This window comes from Streptopelia decaocto, assembly GCF_964273445.1.
Source record: "Streptopelia decaocto genome assembly, chromosome: 4".
Taxonomy (NCBI): Eukaryota; Metazoa; Chordata; class Aves; order Columbiformes; family Columbidae; genus Streptopelia; species Streptopelia decaocto.
In genome coordinates, this window is record NC_138658.1 from 49,372,737 (window position 1) to 49,380,035 (window position 7,299).

The 7,299-nt window shown below is 41.9% G+C and overlaps 1 long non-coding RNA gene across 1 annotated transcript in view; it reads left to right on the plus strand.

Annotated features, from left to right (window-relative positions):
• Positions 1-7,022, plus strand: part of LOC309439198 — a 29,574-nt gene extending 22,552 nt beyond the window's left edge. The window contains exon 4 of the long non-coding RNA XR_014183938.1: positions 6,807-7,022. This is a non-coding gene — a long non-coding RNA (uncharacterized lncRNA). The remainder of the gene's footprint in view (positions 1-6,806) is intronic.
• Positions 7,023-7,299: the final 277 nt, after the last annotated feature.

The window sequence follows — 7,299 nt, forward strand, 5'->3', positions numbered from 1 at the left end:
AAAGAGACTCCGGAGGAGCCGTAATGGTCTCATACCATTGCACACGTTCGCTTCCTGTCCCGCTTTGCACAGCCCCCAGTGCCTCCCTGCCTTCTTCACTCAGGTTGCTCTTAGACTTTTCTTATGCATTTCTTCAATCTGACACACGGTGTTAAAACTGTTCTTAATTAAGCCATTGCTAAAAGATTATTGCAGAACACAACAGGTAATAGATACAAAACTAAGAGAAACTCTACCTGGATATGGTAATCATAGAGATTTTAAACTTCATAATCTGAAGAAATGTTTCTCTCTCAACCAGATGTTTAAGTAGTACAATGAGAAAACTTTGATTTCTAAATCACAACGTAAATAACAAATTTAGATACCAATCAGGCACATCATTCATGTGACTGGCAAATATTTGCATTAGGAGCTTTAATGATCTTCTAAAAAATAAGCCATTTATGTAAGCCTGTATAATTCCTCTTCATAAAATATGGTACCTGGATACACCGAGATGATAGCAGATAAGCCCCTGAAAACAAGAAAATAGAGATTTCATATAACGCCCCAAGAGACAGGAAGCCAGTGACAGCTTTCAGAGTGAGGTGACAAAAGAAGAACAGCAGAAAAGGAAGGTGACCTTCCCTAGCAGCAGTGGTTTGGATAGCCTGATAAATGTGTAGCTCCCTACCAGGAGACCAACAAAAATAAGGAAAGATAACTGGAAAGTGGCAAAAATCTGAGGAAGTCTTCAGTAGCTTAATATGCCAAGGACAGTCTCTGTGCCAAGTGAAACTGGGTTCTTCCAAAATTTAATTACCTTCATGCTAATGCTTTTTCTGAGCACTGCCGTTTCGTAACATAAACTAGAAAACTCTAACTTCAGTGGACCTTCTTCCACCTCTCTGATACAAGTAAAAAGCTTACAAAGGAAAGTTGATCTAACTTTTTTTGTTTTGGCAATAAACATATATATTAATGGAGTTGCATTGCTTGTTGTTTAAAAATTTTATATTGAAGCCAGGTTATGAAATTTACCCACACTCAAACTGCATTCAGTTCTCTCTGTGTCCTTGTACCACATCAGCTCACTGCCCTTCTGTGAAACTGGTCATACCTGATATGACATGAGTGATTCTTACTAAAATGCTTCATTCTGCCAGTACTGTATGGACTGTGCTATAAGCTCTATATCATCAGTGCAAATCAGATCTGCTAAAACTAAGAAGTGGTGATTCTCATGTAAAAAAAAAAAAAAAAAAAAAAAAGGCAATACTTAGTGTTCAAATTATCTATGACATATTAAGTCAGTAGTAGTAGTCCTTCGTTTAGAAGACAAGATCTGCAGTTGTAATGCTGCTCCTCTTTAATAAAGACAGGCTGAAAGCATCCTCCTCACCGTTGCGTCCCTTTACTAGTTTGATTTCCCCCGGGAGGAGGCGGGCTGCCCAGCGAGGGGAGCTTTCCCGGGGCTGCAGAGCCATCTAGTGGCGGTACGGCAGGGCTCCCGTATTCATAATTGCTTTCCATCTACTTTTAATTCCCCAGAAGTTTCCCCATTCCATACTTAAAAGATTTTATCACCGTTTCTCAGGCTCCTTTTTGTTCTCTGCATTATCTTATTTTCCCTTCCTTTTCAGTCTTTGGAAATCATTAGGCATGAAAGGATTGCCCTACACCTGCACACAAATTATGCCATGTCCAACTTTCTGTATTTGATCCTTCCTTAGGATAGAAAAACTGAAGAAACACAAAATAGGGAAATATAGGGATGGAGTTGAGCAAAGATCCTTTTATTAAACCCTCTGTGGGGATTTGATTGGCCCTCTAAGGTGTCAATTATACCTAGACTAGCCCTAGAAGATGTTAGTCTATTCTTTCCCTGAAAACATCCAGAACATTCCTATTCCAAGGTAGGAATTTCATAGAATTATACAATAGTTTGAGTTGGAAGAGACCTCCAGAGGTCATCTAGTCCACCGCCCCTGCAATAAGCAGGGACATCTTCAACTAGATCAGGTTGCTCAGAGCCCCGTGCAGCCTGGCCTTGAATGGCTGTAGGGATAGGTCATCTACCACCTCTCTGGGCAGCCTTTCACCTGTGGTTACTCACTTTCACTTGGACAGTTTGGTCTCAAGTCTATCTGCAGACTGTCTCTTGCAAATTTAGGTGGCTTCTTTTTGTCCTACCCTGACAAAAACAGAGGCATTTGACCAGTGCCACCTTTATGATAACATTTGCCTACTGGTGGATGTGCCTCCTCCGATGTTATTTTTCTGTGCAAAGCAAGTGCAAATCCTACAGCCCTTCCTGGCCAATGGGGTTTTTGGGAACATTTTGCTATGCTTTCTGCTCTCACCTGAGCTGTCTCCTTCTCTGGTCCTTTACTGCAAGAGCCATGGCAGAGCTGGATGTTGGTGCAGTCCGCAGCACAAGGGCTGGTGATAAAGCTGGTGCAGAGCTTGGTTGGCCACCTCAGGTGGGGTAGAAACAGTCAGAAGGGCTGTAGAAAACACAGAATACAGCAAGTAAAGAGAGGTCTGAGTACAGGGTGCTAAGAAAAAAACAGGACTACGGGGTCAAATGGGAAATATTATGGGCAGTTCCAGGTAGCTCATGAACACTGGTGGTGCTCTGGGACAGGAGTATGACATGTAATATCTATGTGCATGTGCACATTTCCTACATTCCTCAATACTGAATGTTTCAGTTCACTCTAAACAAGATACCACGTAATTGTTCCAGAGATGGAATAAAACTGTCATTTGACAGACTAGCTGGAGAACAAAGTTAGCTAAATGTAGGTACAGTTTTATTTTGTGACCAAAGCACTTGTTTCAGGCAACAGAAAGGGTTTATGTAGATGACTGTTTTGGGTCTATTAATCAACAACTAAAAAAGAATTAGAAGTTTTAAGCTAGAAAGCTTCCTTATTTCAAAACTAGGTTTGACTGAGTGGCATTTGGCTACTGGCGATATATTTCATTTGTATATGTTATCCACTGTGACCTGCAAAAGATGGACAGCTCTATCCTAAACAAGACAGGACATCAAAGGGATGCCTTTTAAATTCAACTCCAGCTAGAGCAGATTTCAGTGATCCACTTTGGAAGTGACGAGAAACAAATGACAGACAAGCTGCCATCCAAGAACAGGAGCAAGCATAAACACAGAGCTGAAATGGTCCAATAGGAGGAGGGATATAGCTACCTAAACCTGTGAATATTCATGTTAGATAAAGACAGGCATTTATCACCCATGCCTCTGTTTAGACATCTGAAAATAACAAGTTCAACAGGATTTTGAAAGCTATCTGGCAGAAGGTGGGTAACCTCAGATATCCACTGAGATGGATTATTTTTAGTCTGGTTTCCTAAGAAACAAATTGTGTGTGATCACACAGTCTCCCACTAATAACTTCTGAACCTGCTGGCAAGGTTTGATGGAGGGCTAGCAATCTCAGGGTTATGAAATTCCTTTATGTTCCATGAAAATCAGTCACTAGGTGGAGAAAAGAGACCCAAATGAATTTCCCCATGGATATACAAGTCAACAAATGTAATCAGCTGTTCTTGGTATAGCCTAGTCTAGCAGCTGAGCAACAAGTAGGTGCTCGGCAGACAATAAACAAATAAATGTGTGCACGTTGCAGACCCAGGCACAGCACTGCACTGGCTGCTGCCTTTTGGGGCTGCATTGTGTCCAGCTGCTGGGCAGAAAGAGGCTGTCCAGGGGAAAGGGGAAATATGAAACAGGTGGTGACAAAGGGGAGCTCTTACTCATAGGAGTATGAACTACTCTTAATGTTGCTGCTAAGTGGAAGATACTGGACCCTCTGCAATGATGTAAATAAGATGCCTGCTTCCTCCTCTGCTATTCTACCAAAAGGCATAGTTTGTTTAAATAAACGTCTTATATTTGTCTTAGCTTTTGTTTGTGTTAGCTACACAGCAGTCAACAATTTCATTAACTGGGGGTTACTATTTTGGAAAAAAAGAAATCACTCATTTACCTCATCTTAAAATAAAAGGTGTTTATAGAAACCTTTGGCTCACAATAGCTTTTAGGAAATTTTAATACCATGGGAATGGATGTGCTTTCAGACAGACAACTGCCTCACAGGCATAATACATTAGCAGAACATGAACATTAAAAAAATAAGGTATTGTTTTGTGCATGTTTCTGCTGGAGGCCACCCTCCCTTGGCATGCTGAGGGGCACGGGCTGCCCAGCTGCTGCAGGTCACTCCTCCAGGAAAGGAGGTACCACAGAGTTGCTAATGACCTCAATAATACAAGGCTGTGCCCATAATTGCCTGACACCATCCACCAGTACATGAAGATATCCTTTTATTACAGGTCTTTCTTCAGAGGCTGTTGTTTCACTGGGTTATTTGGGCAGAAGTCTCTGCCTTACAGCTTTTTTGTGAATTCCTGACATTTCTGGCTAGAGTGAGGTAGAAAAGGTATGGATATATCTTCCCAAGCTTTTTCCTTCATCTAAGTGTAACCTGTTGCTAAAGAAAGATCAGAAAGCAAAGTTTAAGACCAGAAAACAAGGTTAAGCCAGAAGCTATTATCTGTAAAACCCTAATAAAGACCTGCTTGCAATTCCTGGACAAGTGTAAGCAAGGATTAATATAAGAATATAAGCGAAACTAGTGTGCTTTCCTCCTTATTATTTCCTGTCATTGCTGCTGTGACATACCTGAAGGAATATGTAAGTTATTAATGTAAAGTCTGCATTTCTGCACACTGTATATAGCATAGATACATGGAAGTCCCTTGTACCTTATTTGGAGACAAGTTCTCTGTATTTATATTGTGACCATGTAATGCCAGATGTGTCATTTGAGCTCTCTCAGCCTTCAAAAAAGATGACAATAAGTCTTGCTCCATCTTCCTAGACACACCTGCTGGGCAAGCCAGTGGCAGGTAGAGCTCCACAGCCAGCAACACCATCAGCTCTTGGTGTGCTGGTATCGCCCCATGCTGGTGAAGGTGGAAGTTCATGGTATCCAAAGTGGAAGAAGTATTCAGATCAGCATATGAAATGTCTAAAATATGATATGCATTTGGAAAGGTCATCATAAGTACAGAGGCAAAGTAGAGTAGCAACAGTAGGAACATAGGATAATTTAAGTGGGAAGAGACCTTAGGAGATAATCTAGTCCAAACTCCTGCTCAAAGCAGGGTGATCTGTAAGTTCAGATCAGGTTGCTCTGGGTTTTATCCAGTCAGGCCTGAATATGTCCCAGAACAAATTAATTTGTAATTTGCATGTACAAAGCTGCAGACTCAACATTCATTATTGAGCTAGGGCCCAATGAAAAGTCTAACAGTGTGGGTTATATTCACTGTATGCTCTGCCCAGCGTGGGTGGTGCAGGAACCTGTGGCACAGCAGTTGCCTTGGTGGACCCATTGTTGGCCAGTCCCAAATCCCTCTCTACCTTGCATCTTGCCCAAGCTCAGTCACGAGCTCTCGATGCCACTGGCAGTGGCCTTTCCATGCTGCTGGTATGTGCAGCCACTGATTAAAGACCAATCCTTGATGAACCCTTCTAGTGACTGCCCTGTGGTCTTGGGCATCCCCCCCCTCAGCAGCCTGTGTTTCATCTCCCCTTTAGCAAGCTGCTTAGGCAGGTCATAGTTCTGCTACAGCTCCTCTCTTAATTGATATTTCTTGTATGGCACCATGTCAGATGCTTCACTGAAATCAAAACAGAGCAAATCTGCTGGGAAAACCAGCTGCCTTGTCAAAGGAAGATAAAGTGTTAGTGTGCCACTACCTGCTTTTCAATGAACCTACACTGCTTTTTCCTGTACTCAGACCAGGCCAACACAAACCATCATCCCTCTTGTGAAGAACAGGGTCCTTGAGCTGGAACAAATTGTGAGTGTTCCTCAGTAATCACTAGCACCTTCAGTAATAAACAGGAATTAATTCATCACGAAAAATCTACACCAGTATCACAGCCTGATATGCTAGATTAGTTTTTCTATAGAGGCAGGTAGCACTAAGGAGTCTTACTGTCACTTCTGGCTGGACCAGCTATCAATTTATGTGCCAGAAAGAAGTGTGTGTGAGCAATTTTCTTTCCAGCAACAGTGGCTGTATAAAGAGATGAATGAAACTTCTTTTATTCAGAAATTATTAACAAATATATCAGTCCACATATGACTAGTATATGGAACAAGCCGTTGACATGACAGTGGTAACATAACCATCATTCACACCATCTGGTAACAAATTCCTGCTTCTGCAAAATGGCAGGTTGTGTTTGGCTTGTCTACTGTTACTACCAGGCACTAAGAATCCAATCTTATCACGGTGGATGCCAGAGTTTTCTGGAAATCACATACAGCTTGCAAGCAAAATCTGTGTGGTCCATTTGAGATCCTTACAGACCCACCAGCTCTTCCCCTTTTTTCACTGAGGCACAATTTTCATTCCAAACATCACACACCTCTGTGCAGAGATATGACTTGCTATAGCCAGGACAGCAATTTGGTCCCCTGGATGTGTCCCCAAGGTAGGGAATTGTCTTATTTTCTCTGCACCTGAAGTTTGGGTCACAGCCACGTGACATGAGGAAATCTGGTTAGGTCATATGAGATGTTCAAATGCTGTTTGGCTGACGGACAAGTCTTGTTTCCCATGAAAAGGAAACAATGACTGGACTATGTAGGCTATAGTCTTGTGCTCCTGTTCTCCATGGAGTATGAAGTAGGCAGCAGGAGAGAGGATATGGTAGCAGATTACTGCTCATTTTTAGTAAAAAGTCCAGCACATTGAAAACTATGTCTTTTGTCTTTCAGACAATGTCAACAGCTAATATAGGAGAATTACTGCAATACTGCAGCCCCATGTGGTGGTTGCTCACTCCTCCCAGCACACTGGAGTGAAGTGATTGTTTCTGAATAAGCACCTGTAACCAGAGCCCTGAGTCTCTCTGAATTAATAAAGAATTATTGGCAGCAAGTTTCACTGCCATTCTTCTGGAGCTTTTTAGCTGCCATTCTGCAGCAAGAAGATAAGCACAAGCCCTAGGAGTCTCTTGCAACTTTCCCACATGCTGTAACATATTTTGGAGATTTAAAATAACACAATAGAGTCCGACAGAACCACAGAATTGTCGAAACTGGTGTGAGGGACTGTCGCTGCTTCTCCTACGTTGCAAGCTTAAAGGCTTGCACTGCACTTCAACATTTATAAGCAAACAATTCTCAAGCACTTAAGCAAACTTCATTAAATATAGCAAACTAGAAGCTTTGATTTGGAAATGTTTGGGTCAGCAATCAAGTAATAGTT